We start from the raw sequence: 23,328 nt of genomic DNA, 5'->3' as shown, positions 1-23,328 counted from the left end.
TGGAGACAAAGATACCTGGAATTCCAGGGGTGAGTGTTCACCTTGACGACATCATTGTCAACGGGAATAGTGCAAATGAGCACGCACAGCGTCTGAACCAGGTTCTGTCGAGCCTGAGAAAGGCTTACACCTCAAGAAAGAAAAGTGCAGGTTCGGAATTACGTCAGTTTAGTTTCCGAGACATCGAATTGATGGCAATGGTGTTTGCAACACCGAGAAAAAAGTTGAGGCTATACTTCATGCACCCAAACCATCTGACAAGACATCCCTAAGGGCTTTTCTGGGCCTTATTTCATTTGACGACTGCGTTTTGGAGAACAGAACAATGGTCGTGGTGGAATTGTATAGGCTCCTAGAGAAAAACACGCCCTGGAAGTGAAAGAGCAAGCATCAAGCCAATTTCGAGGCACTTAAGGAGATGATTCGTGCATCTACAGTGCTCGCTCTCTACGAAGGGACGAAGCCCCTTCTTTTGTCTGTGGACGCATCGCCGTACGGCATTGATGCATCCTCGCTCGGGAAGATGCTATTTGCCGAGAGGCGCCCATTGCATTTAGTTCATGAACACTGGGATGTGCCGAAAAGATCGAGCTACTTCCAGCTCAACAAAGAAAGTGCAGCAGTAGTCATTTTCATAAGTACATAGCTGACCGGCATGTGACCATAACAGATCTCCAGGCATTGATTGGATTCGTGAGTGAAACAAAGCAAGTACCCCGGGTCTTTTCATCAAGGATTACGCGATGGTGCCTTAAACTAGCAACGTATGATTACAAGTTGCTGTACAGGCCTGGCCTACTGCACCAAAAGGCGGGCACTCTAAGCTGACTTCCACTACCGGCACAAGATGAACCTTATCCCCCAAGAGACGTGCTCATGTTGGCTACCATGCCCAGCTTCGGGCTTTCACCGCGTCAACTAGCACGAATGACTCGTGAGGACTCAGTTCTGTCCCAAGTGCTGGAGGCTGTTGCAAATGGTTAAGTTCATAAACTACTGAAAGAACAGTTTTCATCGTGCCGGAAACTGGAGACTGAGCTTTCAGCGCAGGAAGGGTGCCTTGTTAGAGGCTTCCGGATTGAAACTCCAACAAAGGCGAGATATTACCTTCTTAAACTCGCACCTGCAAACCACCATATAATTGTGGTCATGAAGGCATGTGCACGAAAATACTTTTGTTGGGCAGGCATTGACTTTTGTTGGGCAGGCAGGCATAACGGGCCATCCTTCGTTTCAGTAGAAGTTGAGAGCTTCCTAAAGAAGAATGGGGTGATCCATGTAACAAGCACACCGTACCATCCTACAACAAATGGCCAAGCAGAAAGGATGGCTTTTGAAACAAAACGAGCATTAGCCAAAAACAAGGACAAAACATCCGCGTGTAGGCTGGCCCACTTTTTCTAAAGCAACACACCACCATCTGCACATCAACGGGTGAAATGCCAGCTGCACTTGTGTTCGGGCGTGAGCTGGATACAGCTCTCGCGTGCATTCAGCCCCAAGCAAAAGCGAGCAAAATCCATACCATCTGCAACAGGGACACAAAGTCGAGAGTACTTGCTGTCGGACAAGCAGTTTTCTTTTGAAACTTCGGAGGGAATCCGATCTGGACAGAGGGAACGGTTCTGGAAGAGCTAGGCCACAGATCATGGCTCATTAAAGGCCCCAACAGGTTAGTGCGATGACAATGTGACCACATCAAGGCTGGTATCAAACCTGGTATACACAGGATAAGGGCTGTACGCTAACCGCGAGCAGTGTCCCGCTCCCATTTATGCTTGGGATAAAAGCAGATAACTCCACGTCATCAGAGGCCACTCTCTCAGGAATGCTGGAGCCTTCGCAATCATCGGTGACCAAACCAGAGATTGGCACTGCCCCTGAGACTGTGCCAAACACAACTGCAGAGTCATGCCCGCAGCGGGAACGACACCCTCCGGATCACTACGGCAACTCCATCTGAGAAGGGAGGCAAGTGTTGTGTACAAGCGAAGCACCACCACTGCTCGGCTGGATAAGGCACCAGTGCAGACGAAACAGGAAGCGACCCCGCTCCGAGTCGAGTTCCAAGAATGCTCCATCACCCCCAACGTCTCGGCCACTAGACAGGGACTGAGAGTTTGCCCCCTCGAACACATGTGGCTCTCATCTGCATCCGTTGTAGAGAATAAACTCGGTCTGTTTTCTGCCACCAACCAATGTGCATTCCTTTCACGGATGGGGCCAGACCCTGTACGTAACAGGTTGGAAGAACGCGCATACACGAACACACAGGTGTATCTAAGCCAATGAGCAAGGGATCTGTCACAGCAACAGCGTAGCACGCTGAAGCGCCGCAGCATTATCTATTAACATACTCCTATACAGATGGTTCTATTATCATGGAAAACAGCTGTGTTTATTGACAAGTCACTTAGTCACCGAGCACGCATGTGAATCATCAACAGTGGCTTGTTGATTTAGTTGCACTTTGCTGCTGAGGTCTCTTTAGTAGCTGTCAAGTTAATAGTGAGCCTACAATTGCTTACATGATGTAATATGGCATCGCACTTCTGAACAATGATGTTACACCGAATGAACGTACAGGAGCACACAGAGCTAGCATTTGTTCATTCTATGTTACGTCATTATTTCAAAGTGCACTGCCATGTTAAGTCATGAATAAACAACTAGCCATCAGTACGTCTTGAGCAATTGATTACAATTATGACATACATAAAAGTGATATGTGCATATCACAGTTACTTCTTCAGGCAGAGATGCTTGTCAGATATGTTTTCAAGAGAAGAATGTTTGAATGAAAACAAATATTAATTCATATTGCTGAAAAGACACCACATATAGGCGTGAACTCACCTAATGTTCACATTTCTTGTTGGTGCTAAAAATGTCCCTGCCAATAGAAGTAGTGTTATGTCATTCATGCCTGTGGTTTTTCACTATACAACTATAAAATTTTTGATCAGCATCCTAGTACATTGCCTTGAATTTGCGCCACAGGCTTTCTTTCGCAACACCCTCTTCGCACCCATGATAAATGCTGCAGTCAGTAAAATAGAGCTTTAGATTATTTCCTAAACTGCTTTCATTCCAGCAAGTAGATGCCGAGCAGACGCTGCGCCGCAAGTGAACATTTGTGAGGGCGTTCATACTTGCTGTTTATTAAGGTGGCTGCAAGGTAAATGGAGGGAAAGTCTACAGGTGAAGCGAAGCTTTGCCGTCGCATGCACGTAAACAAAGCTTCTGGTTATGGCATCAAAACATTTTTTTCCTCAATCCTCCAACAATGGAGCATGTACTGACAGGATGGAAAGCAGACATCGAGCAGACGGTGCGGTGCAATGAAGACACCTTGAGGCTTCAGACACCGTGAAGACACCTTGAGCTTCCCCAGTGCGGCAAGGAACTACTGAGATGGAGTACAGCTCACAGAACACATTGTTAGCATGAAAGGTTGGTGTCGTGTTCCAGGGCTTCCGTGAACGAAGAGGCAGACTGAACTTGAAACATGTTTTATTGCATGGCAGCAACTTAATGTGGCAGAATGACAGCCAAGGAATATAAGGACAAAAAGTACACCACAGCTTGGCGGCCAAAGATTACATACACATAGTAAGCGAGGGTGATGTGATCGCAATATGGCCCACATGACAGAAAGGGAAACGCTATCACACATGTACACGTGTACAGATATGCGACAGTTGGGCAGTGGCAGAGGTGTTTTGCTGTGTCGCCACATGTGCAAAAAATTGCATAAGGAGCATTTGCATAGCTTGCATTACAGCACATGACACCTAGCACAAAATGAATAATTGCAATACGTGGAGCAGTGGTATAACTTCTAAGCTGTTCCCTAGCCTCCCCTTTTCATAAAGTGTAAAATGTGCAGAGACAGCTCTGGAAACAAACATGCACAAAGCAGGGAATCTGCTTTGATACAATACCTATATTAAGAGGCATAAGAGCATAAGCGATCAGCAATACTTCTGCAATGTTTATTACTGGAGAGCACATGCAATTGACAGAAAAAAATCACAGATTACGATACTCCCTAATACGAAATTTGAGTGCAGTTCTACATGTGTTGTCATTTTGTTGGCATGGACAATCGGTCTCGTGTGGCATGTTGCAAACGGAGCGAAGTGTGGCACCAGTGCCTTGCCAATCTGGAGATCGCATGAGCCAGCACATGCGTGACGCGTGGGCGTGGTTCACAGAAGCCACCGCCAACAAACCTCCCAGACATTGCGTGCTACTCTGGCACCATCTCATAGCTACCGTCACTGCACTTTGCTTTTATTCACACACTTTTGCCATACACTCCCCTCCTTTCTGCCTCATGGTTATGCTGCACCTTCTTATCCACTTTCCTCCTCATGCCTCTTCTCACTTGCCGATTTTTTAATCTCCCACTGCGCCTTCGCTCTCATCATTTGCTGAACTCGTTCGCTCAGTTTAACCGAGCGAACGAGTGGTCCCACAGCACGACAAAAGCTAAAGGGAATGTGCTCAAAAGTAAATGAAATGACCAGCGAAAGGAATACCCTGAATGCATGCACTATAAGCCATGTTAAAGGATTGACTGAATGCACGATAGACGTGGTCTACAAGATACCTTTGACACGTGGGGCTGATTACATGGGCCAAACAGGCAGGTGCGTAAATGATTGACTGTGCGACAACCTATACAACTGCAGTCTGATACAAGCACCCAGAGACCTTGCCATACACTGCGCTTCATGCCGTATCTTCCACAGGAAGGAGATCTTGCTCAAATGTAGTAACCAAAGAAAAAGAAGTCATGGAAGCCTACAACATCAAGATGACCCCATGTGCCATCTATATCACTCAGCAAAGAGTGCATGTACTGACAGGATGGAAAGCAGACACCGAGCAGACGGTGCGGTGCAATGAAGACACCTTGAGGGGCATTCAGCCTTTCTATTAACTAAGGAGCCCTGCAGCTTCCCCAGTGCGGCAAGGAACTACTGAGATGGAGTACAGCTCACAGAACACATTTACAAAAGGTGACCACCAAATCGAATAGGGCACTATTCGATGCATAATTACAAACTTGCAAATATTCACACATCCTTATGTACTACAACAGCTTAAAATAATGGTTTCGACACTTACATACACACTACATGCTCCAGCAGCCAACAGAATATCATATATTGACAAAAGGGTGTTTAACTGGGCTACTTGGTTATTCTTCGAGGATTGTAGCAGCAGAAATTAAGGAACATGGACACAGAAGGAACGACTAGATGAGTACGCAGCTGCACTGTCAACTGATCTCTTGATTGAAATTCCCACTATTATTTATTTCATCGCCATATCTCTTCTCTTATACATCTGAGGCTCTCTCAAAAAGGTGACTTGCTTTCTTGTCAAGGCCACTGACGGTGTGCGTACACATTATGCTCCTGTTTTACTTATCTAGAATGTCTCAAGGATCTCCCGAGTTAGCCTATCGTCATTCCTTTTCAGGACTTGTACTTCATGAAATTACGAGTTAGGACAAGAAAAGTTTGCCAAAGTCTGGTGCCTACTGTCAGCGGCGTGTGTTCGTGTAGTGTCTCTGCGTTTCTCGTCGGACGGGGTGAAGCGAAGGAGCAAAATCATTCTCGGGAGAAATGAGAAAAGCGTGCGCACATGAAACGAACTTACGAGCATCTCAACAGAAAATATTTGCAAAAGAAGCCTCCAACGCAAAGATTTCTTGCCATCAACTTAGCATGAACGATCATTGTCAGCAGTGCGATAGCCGAGCGTCTAACGGTGGTGTTCGAGCATTGTGTAGCACCGTCGATTGATTGCTTTCCACCAGTGCTCACCACGCACGCAAGCTGTAGAATGCGTGCTGTGGCACAGTCGCGCATAAGTTGTGTTGCCAGCGCTCGATATGGTTTCCCACAACATAGCTTCACGCTGCTTTTCGATTCTCGTGATATGTTGCAATTAAAAATTCCCAAGACAGTGTTAAGAGAGCGGTAAAAAAAAAAAACATACAAGAAGGTAGGCAAAGCAGCTTGTGAACCCACTCCTATATTACCTCTACCCGCATCTGTTCGTAAATGTGTGTGTTTTCTTGCGTTTGTTAATATTTTTTCAATTTCCCACATTTCTTTCTATTCCAGTTTTTCTGTTTTCGCATTTGTGTGTGAACACGTGCCTGCTACCATGCATGTTTGCGCTTACTCTTATTTCTGTACTTTTATTTTATATTAGCATTTCTTCTTGCTAGTTTTTTTAGCAAAGTCTTTACACATTTTCATTAGCCAATCTCATTCAAAGCACTAACTCCTGTACACTGCAGGGCTGGCCTCTTCCATCTCATTAAAACCTGTCTCACTGGTCTACCTCGTCTTTCCAATCTGCCTACTGGCTGTGTTTTCTGTCCTTGCTTCTTGTGTTGTTGCTGCAATGTGATTAACCAACTTGCTAAAAAAAATTTGATCGCCTATGAAAGCAGAAAGGTTTAGAGATAGATTTTCTTAAAAGCGTCATGTGGGTTGCACCGTAACTTTGCCTCTTACCTCTGTTCATGCTTATACATCAGTGCATGTGGCAGCTCGCCAAAAGTGCACATGAAAGGCTGCATATTGCAAAACAACACCTTGCTATGCTGTTGCATTCTTCATGCATTCAGTCTTAGTAAACAGACGGTTTCGCTGCCCATCACATATGATGGTAAAAATATTCAACATGAATAACATTGTGCAGTGGGGTATCATTTCCTGTCTGATGCTTTCGTCGTTGCAACGATATTTTTCAGTGAATGGAGCCCGGCAAAGCAGTGCACCGAGAGCTTTTGCAACATTCACCATTTATTACTTCACAAATGTCATCGTCTGAACCTGGCCGTCGATCGCTATGCCGATGGCTAGTGAATTAAATAATTGCCTCAATAAAACACATTCAACTTCACTCAGCATTTTTTAGTACAAACAATGTTAGCAGAGCTATTTAGGGTGAATAATTGTGCTTACATTGGTGTTACTTGCCCGGTCAGATAAACAAATACAGCAATGGCTGCGGCATGGCTGTGATTTGATGTGCAGATTGCAAATGGTGCCTTTCAAGCGTGCCCTCGACTACTGCTATTAATAGCTACCCGACTGAGTATTTTGGGCCTAACTAAGCTATTGATGTTTGATAATTGTTCTCTTATTTGCATTACTTGCCTGGGTCAGGTAGCCAAAATAAACAATGCCACCACATTAATGTGTGCTTGCATGCAAGCTGCCAACAGTGGCTGTCCTTTTTGCGTTGATTGCTGCCGTTTCACCAACAGTGGCGACAGCTTGACTGTGCTTTGACGTGCAGACTGCTAATGGTGCCTTTCAAGCGTGCCCTCGACTACTGCTATTGATAGTTACCCAAATGAGTATTTTGGTCCTCACTAAGCTAATGATGTTTGATAATTGTTCTCTTGTCTATATTACTTGCCTGAGCCATATAACCAAAATAAAGAATGCGACCACATGAATGTGCTTTTGCATGCAAACTGCTAAAGTGGTGGTCAATTTCGCGTTGACTGCTGCTGTTTCACCTACAATGTCTACGACATGGCTGCGCTTTGAAGTGCAGATGCTAAAGGTGCCTCTCAAGCATGCCCTGACGACTGTTATCTCATCACAGGGCCCGTCATGCTCGTAGGTGGCTGCCCAATAGAGTATTTTGGGCCTTCTGACATTGGCATTATTCATCTCAATGGGCTGGAAATAACAGTAGGGGGCAGCACAACTGCACGCAAAGCACAATGTGCTTTGGCGTGCACATTGGTGTGGCTGTCACTTTCACGTTGGCTACTGCTATTTCGTGTGAAGCTAAACAGTGACGGCCCGAATGGCATTTTGGGCCCCGCATAGTTATTCAGGGTTAACAACTGTATTTGCATTCAGATTTTCCAGCATTTCAGCACGTTTCCATGCCAATACTTGTATTGAGCACGATCTGTTCAGTACGTTGCTTTTTCAGAATTGGGCTTCCATTAAAAGGAATATGTCAACAAATTAACTGCTTATTTGAGAGGTCACGGCAGAATGCTTGGCTGCTGCGAACCCACCGGCAATATTTTGGTAGCTCTAATAAGGGCTGTTCTTTCATTAAAAAGAAGCCGTTATGCTTCGAGTGGCTCAATGCCGGACAGCCCGCAGTCGGAGTCGCTTTCTTCACTGTCATCTTCACCCAGTTGGATGATGATGGGTTGCATACGGTCACTTCTAGACGTATCAAGCCTGAACTTTGCCTTCAGGTCCATCACATGGTGAAGTTTCTTCCTCCAGTCTTCCGCCGTTACGTGCTTGAGTTTTTCCCTCGAGACATCTTTGACCGTGGACAGCTTGACGCCTCTGTTGTCCTCAGCTATGCCATTTTTTACCTTTGCCCACACGAGCTCGATAGGATTAAATTCGCAGTGGTACGGTGGGAGCCCGAGTACGATGCAACCGGCCCTTTCAGCTGCATTGTCTACGATGTAGCTCAGAAAGCGTGGCTTTACAGATGCTACCAACTCAAGACCTGCTTTTTAACCACCCTTTCGCTGTAGGTGATGTTTTTGCTTTTGAGTCACTCCTGTATTTTTTCCTTCTTCCAAGCTGTTGACGGCAATTTCTCTTCTCGCTGGGAATGGTAAGGTGCATTGCCCAAAACAATGACGCTACCAACAGGCAACTTCTGCAGAACGTCACTAAACCATCCCTCGAAGTGATTGCCGTCCATTTCTTCGTGGTAGTCGCTTGTTTTTTGGCCTCAGAATATATCTAAGCAGCCGTCGACGAAACTATCCTCGCTGCCAATGTGCGTCAAAATCAGGCACTGGCCTTTTCCAGAAGGTTGTTTCACACCCATCGGCAGGCCATTTGCTTGAGCGTATAGGTGTCCGCACTTCTTCACCACGATGTCTGTCCACACGATCGACCCAGTGTGTACCGCCGTCACCCATGTCTCGCCCAGGAAAAAGATCTTTCGGCCTTCTGCCCGTAGCGCTCCACGTCACGAAGGTAGCGATTCTGCCATTCAGCGATGTCATCCCGGTCGGTCAGCAGCGAATTGCAGCTCCTCTTCTCGTGCTTGAATCAGATCTCAACGAGGAGGCGACGCACAGTACAACGCTTCAGTGATGGGAGATCCATTGTTGCGTGTGTCGAGGTATGTGTGGCTGGCAGGAGGTCTGGACCCCACTTCACGCAGAGTCAGAGACGAGGAGAGCTTTCTCGGTGAAGAATTCTTTATATAATGTTTACGTGTTGTCGTCGTTATCAGGAGAGAGACCAACAGAGCAGCTGCAAGCTGCTTAAATAACACCCCTGAGTCCACAGATTCACCAGACAGTCCCTAAGGACAAAACAAGGTCGAGAGAGAGAGGGTCTCTGGGCAGCCTCCGTGGTCCTAACGCCGCTCTCGGTGGCCAGCACTTCCTCAAACTGCGCTGCGGCGTCGGGCCAATCTGGTGGTCGGTCAGAATGGCGCGCCGGGGAAGTTTTATGGCCCGCATAGGACAAAGGGAACCAACTGTAAGGCACAGGGTTGAAACACAGCCCTCCTTTGGAAACCGTCCCAAACACAGTTGGAGTCGTTCGTGGTGCGGGCACTGCTGGACAAAGGAGGGGGGGCTGCATTGCTACCGGCACGGGGAGGGGCCGAATAGCAGTCCGTGATATGGTGGCCACGGGGAAACTTGAGCCGTGCACGTAGTCGTGTGCTCGAAGCAGGGACCATGCGGGGATGAATGCTGCCTCCACAGTCGACACACCATAGCACTGGACTTCCGTCAGACAAATCCCAGGGCACAAACATAACACCATGTACGCTTTGAGAACTCGTTAGTGATCTTTTCAACCGTCGGTATCTCGTTGCGGCGAAAGAAATCATGCACACGACCTCGGTGCGCACAACGTGTCATACTTCGTGCTGCGTCTTCTTTTCTCCGCATTTCGTGGGCACTTTCGTGAGGGCGTCGACAGTTTGCCACCCGAAATATGCGAGGCTTTAACCTCCCTCCTCACCTTCAACACTGTGCTTTCGCTGACACCGAGCATCTTGAGTTTGCAATGGTTGCGATAAATGCATTGTTTTATATAAGTACTTGTTCAATAGCAGCTGATTCATTTGAAGCTCAGAACAGGAATAGTAAATGTGTCGTGTACATTCAAACAAGCGCAAAAGCCAGAGCTGCTCTTTCTACTTTTGTCACTTGCATGAAGCTAAAGAGCAGACGATGGGCAACGTTGTGGAAGGCAAGGGGTTATTTTTCAGTAGCGATCCGGCATGTGCTGTAGCACATGAGAGCTCTACTAAGCCAGTTATCAAAATACAAAAGTCTTTATTTATACCTAGAATTGCGCGTTTCAGAAGCACGATTTTTTCAGTGGAATTTTTTTAGTCACGGAAGCAATCGGACATCGTGCTTTGGTCATCTGGGCGGGGCCTCCCCTTTTTTCTAAAGTTGTATTCGACTATAGTCGTTCCTTCTGTGCCCGCATTCTTTTTCTTCCGCTACAATCCTCGAATCATATATTGACCATACCAGTTGTGTTGTCATCTTCATGCTTTGGTAAAACATGCATATGGCTTTTTATCAAAAAATTCAAATTGTCAAGAATCAAAATGAAGTATCTAGTTTTCACACATTATATGCTTATCATGCTGTGCCACTGGTGTTGGCACTAACAGTGTGTACTCAGACACTAACAAGAAACAATCAGCTGAATTTCTTGCACATGCAAGGCGCTCACATCTCTCAGTATAAGAATGTATACATTGCTTAATCTAGAAATACGCCTCAGGATTTCTGCTGTTTACACCAATGTCCACATGACAAAAATGAAGAGTGCCCGAAATTCGCGTACATCAGAACAGTGCACACGCGCGTCCACATTTCACGACAGCGCGCATGTACTCATGTAACTTTTAAGCTATTCCTTATATTGCCCTCAGCGATTATAAACACGTTCATAGCACAGAAATAACTTCCGAAAAACACACAAGATACGTGAACGGGGCAGAAAGGGCCGGAACCAAATCTCGCCCGCAACGCTTATGCACTGTTCACTTCAGAACATATGCATATTGCATGAAACGAACACTTATACGCCTTGCACGTACATTGCACGTACATATCACAGTACACTTACGCTTCGTAAAAGTAAGAACCCTAGCGCTCGAACATTCTGTACGTGTTCGCGGTCACCAATGCGCATCGCAGCCGGCAAAACAGCTCACACGAAGCAAGACACAAACAGCACATTACGAATGCCTGCAATGAGACGACAATGAAGCTCATCGCTACACATCGTGTCATCACTTCTGAAACACAAACCAGCACTGCACAAACGTGCAATCTTCGTATCGATGAAGCGCGCACACACAACACCTACGAACACTATATGCCGAGGTGGGCGATCGCAAATCTTTTCATTTCGGCGCGTACCGAACTAGTGTCATGCTTAGCATGTAGGTGTGAGCGATGGCCTTCACGTTTGTAATGCACATGCAAAAAACGGCCTAAAACACACGAAATCGGCGGCTTCATTCCTTCCGATCCTCGCGTAAACACAACACACATCCGTCTGTTTCCTTTGGCGATCGCACGGACTGAAGAGGTCAGGAAGAGTACAGCTGCTTGTTGTGTTAGACAAATAGCTTTGCAGGTGCTGAATAGCTCTTGCAGTGATCACGCTAAACCACACAAAAAACAAACTGCCGCGGCAGCCTAGCGATCTAGGCCTCGCGCTCCGCTTCGCTTCGAACCAGCAGCGCCATGTTTATGCGGTCGCCGCACGGAGGCGAAAGTTCACGACCGCCTCTCGTGACGTCACGTCGGCCATTACTGGCGAACCGCTCGCTTGCGGTGCGGCGTGCGGCCATGGGCGGTTTGAGCGTAAATCGGCCAGCGTTAGCGTTTTTGCGGGGTTTGCGGAGCTTGCGGGAAACATGGCGGCGGTCCCGGCTGCCCGCTTCAATTTGAATTTGGCGTTGCTTTTGTAAAATGCACTTCGTTCAAAGCAAATGACTGTGTAAACGGCTTTCGCTTAGTCTCAGGCCGCTAATCAGGCGGTCAACCAGTTCGTGCTTCTCCTCGCTGAGTGCTCCTACCAAGTTTGGTTGGCACGCTGCGGTGCAGTTTTCGGGAGGGGGGCGCCGGGCCTTCACGAAGTGCTTGCGAAAGCACGGAAGGAGGTCTGGTTCCATCTCACCCGGGAGCGGCACCGCTTGGGCGAGAAGAAGTTTCTCGAAGTGTGGGCCCGTCCTGCGGTAATTTTTGATGAGTCAGGCGGAAAGCTTTCCATTAAGTTATGATGCATGCTCCTAAGGTCGCTCGACTCGGCCGTGTGCGCCAGTCGATCTACGGGGTTTTGTTTGGTTCAGTGGAACCCAGAGCTAGAACCGGTGGCGGCGCACCCTTGGTTGGTCGCGCTGCTCCGTGGACGGCTTTGGTGCTCTGCATGGTTGTATGCCTTAGCCTCTTTTGCGCCGAGGCAGTCCGAAGGTCAGTCAGGCTCGAGTCCTGTACGACCAGCATGGCTGTTTGTGTGTTGCGTGCGGTAACTTTGTGTTGCTGCACCACAACAGCCCCCTTGTCCGGGAAGGACCGTTGGCCCGAACCAAGTCCCCCCACCCAGTCAACCCGGGTTGTGGGGGAGTACCGGGGTCGACGTATCGGATGATGATGGGTTGATGAGATATGTATGCTCATGGACGCGGTGCCTTCAAAGGTGCCAAGTCCTCCTCCCATCTGACAACGGTACAGGAAACACGTCACGCCTAGTTTCAACAACGTCCGTTAGTTGACGCGAGCATCAGAAAAAAAGAATGTGAAATCAACTTCCAGACAACGTTTCATTTTTTTCATTCCTTCCCACTAAAAGTGAAAAAGTTTTGCGTGTAAATGAACTTATACTTTGCAACTTTTTGTTGCGTTGCCTAGCAACAAGCTAGCGGCACGCCAGACACGCATGCATACGTCATGCGCCGACAAGCCGCAGGAGTGAGCGAGGCTTGTCGTACGTGCGAATCTCGCGTGCTCGGCGACCCGTTTGTTTTGGATACAGCCCATTTTATTGGGCTCCCGGCCTTCTCAATGCTTCTCTTGCGTGTCGTCTGCATTTCGACACGGCACCGCTGCACTACTGGACTACGGCAAGGTGAGAAATTGTGTTTGACAGTGTGCGGCTCATTTTAATCACCTTTAGGCTTAGTTCGAGTGGCGCAGTTAGCGAAAGACAGCACCGCCGTCCTGGGGCAGTTAAATTGAGTTAATGCCTCGTTCTGGGAGATGTTTGCGACGCTTTCTATGAGCCGCAACATTACTGTAACTTATTTCGGCAGTATTTGGGTACGCTTGCCGCGCCTGGCTTATTGACGCAGTAAGCGAAAACCGGCTCGGCCGTGTGAGGCATTTGCGCGTGTGCATGCGTGCACTACGTCGTAGCGCCTGAGACAGACAAGTTTTCGCCCATTCTGTGGCCCCCAACATTATTGTAACTAACGTCGTTATATTTGGGGTAGTTTAGAAGCACGGTTGCCGCGCCCGGCTTATTGACGCAGTTGGCGAAAAGCAGCTCGGCTGTGTGCCGCAGTTTCGCGTGTACTGAATCTTACTGGTAGAAGTTCGTGACGCATTCTCTGACCCGAAAAAAGTATTGTAAATTATTTGGTAACTTTTTGGGATACCTTGAGGCTTGCTCGCCGCGCCTGGTGTTGTGAAGCTGTTTGCGAAAAAAGCAAGCCGCGGCCACAGTGAGTTAGTTTTGCGTGTACTGAATTTTAGTGGGACAAGTTTGTGACGCATTTTATAGCCCTGCAACAACATATACATTATTGCGGTACTCATGCTTCTCGAAAACGCGACGAGCGATTGCCGAGAGTGATAACACGGGAGTGTTGCATGCGCCGGCAGGACGCGTAAAAGATAACACGGAGGAGCTCAAGAACATGACATTTATGTATTCTGAGCGACTGAAAACAGGCATTGCACCGACGAGTCTGACTTGAGTGCGATTAGAAGGCATTCTGCGAGCGTGTAACATGGTCTGGCCTAGCCTGTGTTGTAGCTACCTTTGTGTACTTGGCGTACCATCGTGTCGGCCGAGGCCAAGTTGTTTTGGAAACGCGCAGTCACCCGTGTATTTGTGCACTTAAAGTGCAGGAAATAATGCCAGGGAAAGGAGGGGTGCTTGAAAATCGGATGTTCAGATTTTATGGCATTGTTTCGGAGGAGTCTTTGCTGCGAAATGTACGTAACAGTGAATTTATCTGTAATGCCGCTCATTCACTACTTACGCACGTTTCGCCTCTACACGCAATACTCCTGTTAGGTCAATATACGGAAATCATACATGCTTGTAATTTACTTTCTTTCAGCTGATGGCATCCGGTGGAGCATCGTACGGCAACGACTGCTGCTTACCTGGTGCCACAACTTTGGATGAATGCAGAAGCCCGGAACGAGCATTTATATAGAGCAAAATAAACATTCCATCATTTCAGAAGACGTCTTTCGTTTACTTTATGAAATTGCACCTGACAGATTCGGCGCACTCTTGTAAAGGTCAATCGCAATCGTTTCTACTTAAAACGATTCCACGCGAGGTTCAGCAGAAGCGACAAAAAAAAATGAATGCCGCGCCGAGCAGCGGAGCCGGCGCGGCGTGTACCAACTGGTTTTCAAAACGCACGCGCCCAAAACCGAAACCGGAAGGAGTCTACAACATCCGCTTGGTGTGCTACAGTCAATTCGGCCGCTGGGCTCTATGGGAGTGTCCGCTCTTGTTGAAATTTTTCTCTATGACGTGACCTACAGCATCGCTTCTCAGCCTTTTGGCTAAGGTCGCTGCCCCAGGCCGAGAAGACTTCTTCCTAAGAGACACCCCTGCTACCCCGGAGGTCGCGTCGGGACCGCGGCGGAGCTCCAGGAGACTACAAGCGCCTACCAGGACCAACCCGCCTGCCCGCCTACCTGCCCGAGCGCCATCTGCCAAGCAGCGGAGCAACCCGGCGGGTGCCTCCAGCGCCTGCTGAGCAACCCATGGTCTCGGGAGCCGGCACCCCTGCCAACGCCCCCTGTCGAGCCGCCGGCCAACCTCCTGCTACAGCGGAGCCAGCGCCACCTGCTGAACTCCCTTCAAGACTAGAGTACAGCGGCGTTTCAGCGCCAGCTGTAAACGACAAGAGTAACCAGTACAACCATGAAACCCGGAGGCCGTGCTTCAAGCAGCCACGCCCCCCACACCATGGACGCAAGCAGTGAGACTCCTTTGCGGGAGAACTGTTTTACTTTCGACGCCCCTGAGGGCGATGTATCCATAGGTGATCTTATTGATGCTGTAGAAGCGACTGCGGGGGACGACAGCGCCTTAGCGTTGCAACATATCGGAGGCGCTAAATTCCTAATCTGCACGAGAAACGCTGCACAGGCGACTAAGCTAATGGTCGCGGAAGGTTTTCACGTAAACCACGTTAAGGTCCCTGTTGACGCTGTCGGCCCGCCAGTCACTTTTGTAAATGTGTATCGCTATCCAATCTATATGTCAGCAGATACCCTGTCGTTTGCCTCACAACCATACGGCAAAGTTAAAAGCGTGACCTTTGCAAAAGTGGCTAACCGCTAAAATAAGCTAATTGGTGTCCGAGTGGTGCGAATAGAAATGGGCAGACCAATCCCGAATTTCATGACTGTCCATGGCCACAGAGTCATGTGTGAGTACCGAGGCATGAGGCGCGTGTGTGCGAGATGTGGTGCTGACAGCCACATGGCCACAATGTGCACCGCCCCATACTGCAAACGATGCGGCATTTTCGGGCACGAAACGGAAGGCTGCGAGGAAGAATGCCACAAGTGCGGAGGCCGCCACGGCACGAGAGCTTGTTTTCGCGGGAGGGCGTATCCCAAGTCGTACGCAGGCGTAGTTGGGCGACACACGCCCACGGACCAAGCCCAGATAGCAAACGCGCAACTAAGCCAGGCTTTCCCGACGATTAGCGAAAGTGTAACACCGAAGATGCAAGTGCTCCAATCAAGCAACCCCACCAAAAAAAAAACGAAATCACATGATTTTTGGGAAGGTGCGGAGAGCACAACGGAAAGTGAAAACAGCGCGTGCAAAGCAGCGAACGTACGACGGCCAGAAAACTTTTCGCCATAAGACAGCTGCGATGAGATAACTGATGACGTAGCGTCCCAAAATCTAACCGCAGTCTCCGAAACAACAGACAGCACGGGCACATCAAGCGAACCACGCCCCTTAGGTCGAACAACTGATTTAGGAAACACCAGCGCCGAGGCGCAAAAGACCGAGCCTAAACAAAACACCCCAGGAAAAAGCCATACTTTGGAAGACATGCCCATAGTGAGCGGCGGAAAATATGAAATCCCGGAAGCCAAACCACAGGAGGGCAAGCTCTCCCTCGAAACTAAAAAGCTAAACGAGGAACCAATTAACAGCGGACCAAGTGCCGAAAACCCCCCGCAAAAATTACAGCAGGAAAAGGACGTAGAAAACGTCGCCGGGAAAGACACACTCAAAGGACGAGGCGGCCGAATCCCAAACGCCTCGACCGCTGGCGCCCAGACACCCAAACCACAAAGACACAGATCTCTTTCAAACAAAAGGGGAGGCGAAGGACGAAAACACGCTAAAGACCGCACAAGCCCAGAAACCCAAAGGCGAGCAAAAGATGATCTAGCCAGCAGCGACAGCGAAACCAAGACGCCGAAAAAGCTACCCAGAAAGGATCCCCCTTCGCAAAAGAAAACAACTATGCAAACGAACGAGACCGACATGGACGTCACAGAAGCGATAGCAAGCCGGGAAGGTCCGGCGCTCTGATCAAGGCATGATACTACAAGCAGCACAAAAAACAAAGAAATCATACACCACGCCCACCCGCGTTTTCATCTTCCCTCGCCTGTAGGAGTACTGCAATGAATAAAAAAAAAAACCGCCTTACTACAGCTGTTGCGCTTCGCGACGAGACACGCAGTATACACCCCCCCCCCCCCCCCCCTCTCGGTTGCCTACACAACCTTTCGTTAAAAACCGCCCATCACTTTGCCCCCCCCCCCCCAAAAAAAAAACCCAGAGACCGCCCCAATGGCTGGGCAACGCTCGCGCCATCTAAAGAACCCCCCCCCCCCCCCCCTGTTTTTTCCGTTGGTTTTCTGTTGTGTTTTCCTTTGTGTTTGTTTGCATTCTAACGCCTAGGTTGGAAAACGAGGCAGAGCACATGGCTCACATTACTTTTGCCACTTTCAATGTTAGAGGTTTTCGCGAGAAAAACAAGCAACGCGAGATCCTAAACCTTGCGAGGGAGGAGCACATGACATCCTTTTTATCCAAGAAGCTAATTTACGGACCCCACTAGACGTGGAGGCATTAAAACGTGACTCTCAAGTAGCTTTTTTTCACTGACAAACGCCCGAGCATGCGGCGTGCGGGTCATTTTCGTGACGGGACGGTTTCGAAAGCGAGCGCATTGCTTCTACGGATCCAACGGGCGGACTCTGGTGCTGGACGTCTACATAGATAATAGGAAAATTCGTTTCGTAAACATCTACGCCCCGGCAACCCGGTCGGATACAAACGCTTTCTTCAAAGTCCCTCACCCGCTGCTTCTTGATAAAATTCCGCACGTCCTCCTAGGTGATTTCAACTGTGTTATTAATTCCACTAGGGACATCAGAGGCCCCGGGCAAGGGGGATCAACCTACAATGCACGGGAATGTTGCAAAATCCTCCGCCACCTGTACCTTACGGATGCATGGGTTTCTCTCCATGATGAGCGTTTTGAGCCCACTCGCGTCTCCACCAGGACGTCGAGTAGAATAGACAGAATCTACGTGCCCGACTGCCTCGTCCCCAAACTCCAGACCTGTGCAGTGGCGACGCTCCCAGACCCTCTAAAGAAAAGGACTGACCATTTCCCAGTAATATGTACAATCAGGGGCCACCCAGGACAGGAAACACACCTCGGAAGTTGGCGGCTAGACATTGCCCTGTTACAAGATGACGCCAGCAAGAATAACCTCAAGCAAAGCCTCAAAGCAATAACCGAACGAGCACCACAGATGAGTCCGTCGACTTGGGAAGAACTAAAAGGAAAATCGACGACGGCTTTACAAGCCGAAGGTAAAGCGCGGCACCGGAGGTACACCGCCGAGCTAAAGGAATTATTGCGGAGGATGCAAATTATAACGAGGGCGGAAGCCGTAACCTCACGCACCGGATTATACCTACAGACGCTGCAAAGAAGGTACGATCGCCTCCTCGAAAAACGAACTAGGTAGGCACAACGCGATCCATGTAAAATGCACATCATTACAGAAGAACATAACTACCGAGAAGGGAAAAATGATGCGAGGGAGATCGTAGAGGCCGTGAGGGAAGATGGAACGACTACACACGATCTAGAAGAAATCCAAAACATTTTTTTAACGCATTTTAGGAATCAATTCGAGGAGGACCAGACTAACAGTGTTGCGGATACCGAAAACTTGAAGAAGTTATGTGAAAACTTACCGCATCTCGACCAAGAAGCGGTTTCACAATTTTGTAATGACGTCACCATAGAAGAATTGAAAAACGTCGTCCAAAACATGTCGCAAGATACAGCCCCAGGATGCGACGGCATCACCACAGGATTTTATAATATCTTTTTCGAAGAAGTAGGCGAGAAACTGTGCGACATGATCAATATGATAATAAACGAAAAGAAAAAAAAACCCTCCTTTGGGAAAGGGAGAATCGCATTACTGCTCAAAGAAGGTGCCCAACCGGATAGCCCCAAATCGTGGCGACCAATAACCCTCCTAAACACAGATTACAAGATTACAGCAGCAGTGCTGAACGACAGAATCAAGCGCGTGTTACCACAGATAATATCTCCCCACCAAACATGCACGGTGCCTGGCAGATCATTGTTCGCAAATCTGACACTTACCCGTGACGTCTTCGAATACGCAACAAGCAAACAGATAAGCGGCGCTTTTCTTTCATTGGATCAAGCGAAAGCCTTCTACAGGGTAAAGCACAAGTATCTTTTCACAATAATGAAACAGTTCTCCTTTCCCCAAGACTTTGTCGCGATAATCACACTCCTCTATAGCAACATGACATGCCATATCCAGATAAACAAGTCCATCACACAGAGCTTTAATTACACAAAAGGAATCCGCCAAGGATGCCCCCTAGGACCAACCCTGTTCATTCTCTCGCTTGAGCCTTTGATCGCTAGCATAAACGGCGAAACACGCATCCGCGGCTTCCCCTTGACGGGACAGGAAGAAGTAAAGATCACGGCCTACGCGGATGACCTAGCCATTTTCGTAAGAAATGAATCAAGCCTGCATTATTTCCGAATCATCTTTGCAAAGGGCGCACACCTGTCTGGCGCTGCACTAAACGAAGCAAAAAGCAAGGCTCTCATATTCGGATCTTTCCCACCGGACGCCATAAGGAACATACAGCGGGTTGACACAGTTAAAGTTCTTGGAATTTATTTCACGCAGAAAGAAGTGGCGCAGCCCACCTGGAAGGTTGCCATTGCCAAAGCAAAACAAGCAATCTCCCATCTACAACAAATGAACCTAACACTGCAAGAGAAAGCCCTCGCAGCAAGAACTACAGTATGCGGGTTTGCCAACTACGCTAGTCGCGTTGGCATCATGCCCAGCAAAACGATCACCCAACTGAACAAGCTTATCACGGCCTTTTTGTGGGAAAACAAGCCACCCCCGTTAAAAAGAAACATACTGCAACTAGCAACAACGAGCGGAGGCCTCGGACTTCTGCACATCAAAACAACCACACGGATTCTGGCCCTAAAAACAGTCAGGTACTTAGGCACCTCAGTCGATTACATAGGCAAGGGCTTAATGTTGTACTGGAGCAGTACAAGTCGCAGTGTCCTAGATTGCAGCAGGCTCCCAGGACCACAAGCAGAGTTCCCCTCAGAATTCTATAAGACTGCCGCTGTCACGAAAGCTATGTTAGAGAAGGAGGCACCCAGAACTAACATAGACATGGATTCACCCGCTAGAATCATCGAGACCATAACAGAAACCCAATTATCAACTGAGGACGAAGGAAAAATGGAACCCATAAAGGCAACCCAACCAAAAAAGATAAAACTTCCCAAAGAAGTACAGGACTTTGACGTCAAACGGAAATGGAAGGCGCTCCCGACCCGGCAGAGACTGCACAGAATGGGCATCGTTCCAAACGACCGTTGCCCCAACTGCAGCTACCCAGAAACTGCAGACCATGCACTATTCGAGTGTGTCGCCGCGATAGCCGTATGGCGACTGGTACTAAACATCTTCGGAGTACGACCGCAGGCCAGGGCGCAGAAAACTAAAGGCAGATTCGCCAACCTGGTACTTATCTGTACAATGTACGTCATATGGAAACGCAGATGCCTCGCAGAGGTAAGGAGAGTGCCGGTGAGGGCGGCCTACCCCACCCTCCAGAGAATAAGCCTTGCTCTTATGGGAACATCTGAATGAGGAACTTGATGCAACAGGGGAGGAAAGCTTCCTCCGTCGATGGCACACAAGATTCTTCATCCAAAAAAATGGGCAACTCGCGTACCCATTGATGCCGTATTAATGTGCCCTCTTCAGCAGCTCACACGGAATTAAACCCATTTCCGGAAACATGTAGTGCAGAACACAGCCCCCAGTGTCGCAACAATAGTTTCCCACAGGAATACGTATGGGAGACATAAGGTCCAAAGGTTGTTCGATAACTTTTCCCTTGTCTTCAATGAAAGTTTACGAACCTTTAGTAGTCATAGCTTTGTATAATGCAGCATAGCCTTGTTTGTAAAACGGCCCAGCAATGTGCGACGGTTCTGAGTGCACCTAAATGTTGTATAACAGCAAGTGAACTGTACATTGTTAATCTGTGTTTGCACGAAACTATATGATGAATGAATAAAAACTTCCCTTGGAGTAGTATCTGTTCTTATCAGCTCAATATCTGATACGGCCCTATCATGGGTCTTACGATATTATTCCTATTTTTGTAAGGCAGCGCTTGGACGGGGCTTGCCCCTCCAGCGCCACGGGTTGTCCTGGTATTGCACTGCAGCCGGGTACAGCCCCCACCATAGAATCTAAAATCAGAATCAATGTTGCTGTGCACTAGTAGAGTGTATGTTACGCATAACGTTAAGGGCGTGGCTGTGCGACCAAGATATGCTTTCGCGTACTGCCGCCCCCTCCCCCGTTGAGTCAGAGGAAAGACGGCGCACATCGAGCCACTGTGCGAGGGGGGGGGGGACACTCCGTATGGCTGCCATTGGCCGTTTCCGAGCAGACGCTCTTTCGACGCTAGCGCCAAAGGTCCCCTTCAGTTACGGCCCTAACCAATGGGCGACGCAACAGCAAAATGGCGGCGCACATGATTGTTTGCGTTGTCATGGCCACATCAACAGCAGCCGTGTGGCACCTCCTCTCCCAAACGTTTTTCTTTACTTTTTGTTTTTATTATGCCGGCCCACTCCACGAGATTGAGGGGCTTTAGCTCCACTCCCTTTTCTCCTTTCCCCCATGGCGCGCGCGCCGCTCACTTTTTGTTTTTTACCCGTACGCGGCGCGTTTTTCTTTTTTTTTTTCACGCGCCAGCTCGCAAGCAATGCACGCGCTACGGAGCGCATTGGCATTGCTTGCGAGCTGGGGCGTGGTGCGCCGTGGGCTATGCGTTGGCACGCACACAGTCTTGCCCATACTTATATCAGCATGTGCCGGGACATAAAAAAAATTCCACTTCCAACACAACAGATGTTTAGTGTCGCTTTATTGACTTCGTTTCCGAAAACAGATTTTTCTTAAAACGTGGTGTGATACACGCTCAAAAAATGAGCAAAACTGAAAGGTGCATGACATATACAAGAGTACTAAAGACAAAAGTTCACAGATGGTGAAATAACAAGAGAAAGTGCTAGAAAACGCGAAAAAAGAATTATGGGGTTTTACGTGCCAAAACCACTTTCTGATTATGAGGCACGCCGTAGTGGAGGACTCCGGAAATTTCGACCACCTGGGGTTCTTTAACGTGCACCTAAATCTAAGTACACGGGTGTTTTCGCATTTCACCCCCATCGAAATGCGGCCTCCCTGGCCGGGATTCGATCCCGCGACCTCGTGCTCAGCAGCCCAACACCATAGCCACTGAGCAACCACGGCAGGTAGAAAACGCGAAGGCCGTTTCATATACAAATATTATACAAACAAGATTTTTATATAACGTCCTCAAGACCTAAATGTAGACGAGCTCCTGATATGTGCACTAAGATATTGCACAAAATTGGACGACGTGTATGACAGTCATCACAACTATAGAAAGGGAAAACTCACAGGTAATGGCAAAAACAAAGACACGCAAAATACCTGAAAGATGGAATAAAATGCTAACATTGTTTGATTGAGGGCCATACCAAAAGAAAGCTTACTTATAAATCTGCACGAAGGCATATGAAATACGTGACATGTAATTTTTCAGCTGTTAGTAGGTTTCTAGAACGTGATACACAGAAAAGGCACTGAGGGCGGTATGGAGAGCTGGGCAAGTTACTGAAGTTGCAGAATGAGACTTCGCACAGAAAAACACAAGTCACAGGGCAGGTGACAATGAGGAGGAACATCTATTTGTCAGCTTTCTCTACCTGGAAGAGGCAAGTGTAGCAGAATCAAGGCGCAACGACGTCCGGAGCCTCATGGAGCACAGAAATGGACAGGGCTGTGTTCGCGTACATGCGCCTTCTGATGTCTTTGGGTCTGAGCGCTCACCTGTTGTCTTTAGGCAGCCGGAACAACCTTGCAGGACTTGTTATTGAGGTATTTGTGCACCACTGCACGATGCACGAGCGGTACGAGTCGTGAAACGGGCGAAACATAGCGGAGCACAAGCACATAGCTACCGAGGACCACAGAACTGACGAAACTAGCCACGTCGGTCAACGCACAGCAGCGCACTCATCTCGATGGCAGTAGATAACAAAAAAGCGTTACTAAGCGGACTAAGCAGCCGCCGGGCCGGCGGGGACGGCACGGCGGCGCGGGCGCGTACACAGTCGAAGGTGAGGGAGTTGTGAGGGAGTTACGAGAGAGAGCGTAGGGGGAGGAGTTGAGCGGGGGGAAGGGATTGGCCACCTGGATCGGCGCGCGTGCGCGCGTCAATCTGCGAGGCCATGCAAGGGAAACGGATTTTTGCGTTCGCCCATTACAGAGATGGCGCCAATTTCCTGTGCCACCGAAGCCGGGGAGTGTCCCCCCCCCCCCCCCTGACTATGCTTCTTGGTAACCCGCGCGTGCTTTCC

The 23,328-nt window shown here is 48.6% G+C and overlaps 1 long non-coding RNA gene and 1 pseudogene across 1 annotated transcript; both read left to right on the top strand.

Moving 5' to 3' along the window:
* The first annotated feature begins 13,076 nt into the window (after window positions 1-13,076).
* Window positions 13,077-14,501, top strand: LOC139052894 (uncharacterized). Its single transcript, XR_011510105.1, has 2 exons — window positions 13,077-13,154; window positions 14,374-14,501. It is a non-coding gene; the product is annotated as an uncharacterized lncRNA (long non-coding RNA).
* A 6,443-nt stretch (window positions 14,502-20,944) lies between these two features.
* On the top strand, window positions 20,945-21,118 carry LOC139052907 (U2 spliceosomal RNA; annotated as a pseudogene).
* The last annotated feature ends 2,210 nt before the right edge of the window (window positions 21,119-23,328 follow it).

The sequence above is a fragment of the Dermacentor albipictus genome, unplaced genomic scaffold (genome assembly GCF_038994185.2).
Source record: "Dermacentor albipictus isolate Rhodes 1998 colony unplaced genomic scaffold, USDA_Dalb.pri_finalv2 scaffold_42, whole genome shotgun sequence".
Lineage (NCBI taxonomy): Eukaryota > Metazoa > Arthropoda > Arachnida > Ixodida > Ixodidae > Dermacentor > Dermacentor albipictus.
This window is presented reverse-complemented; position numbering and strand designations above follow the sequence as displayed.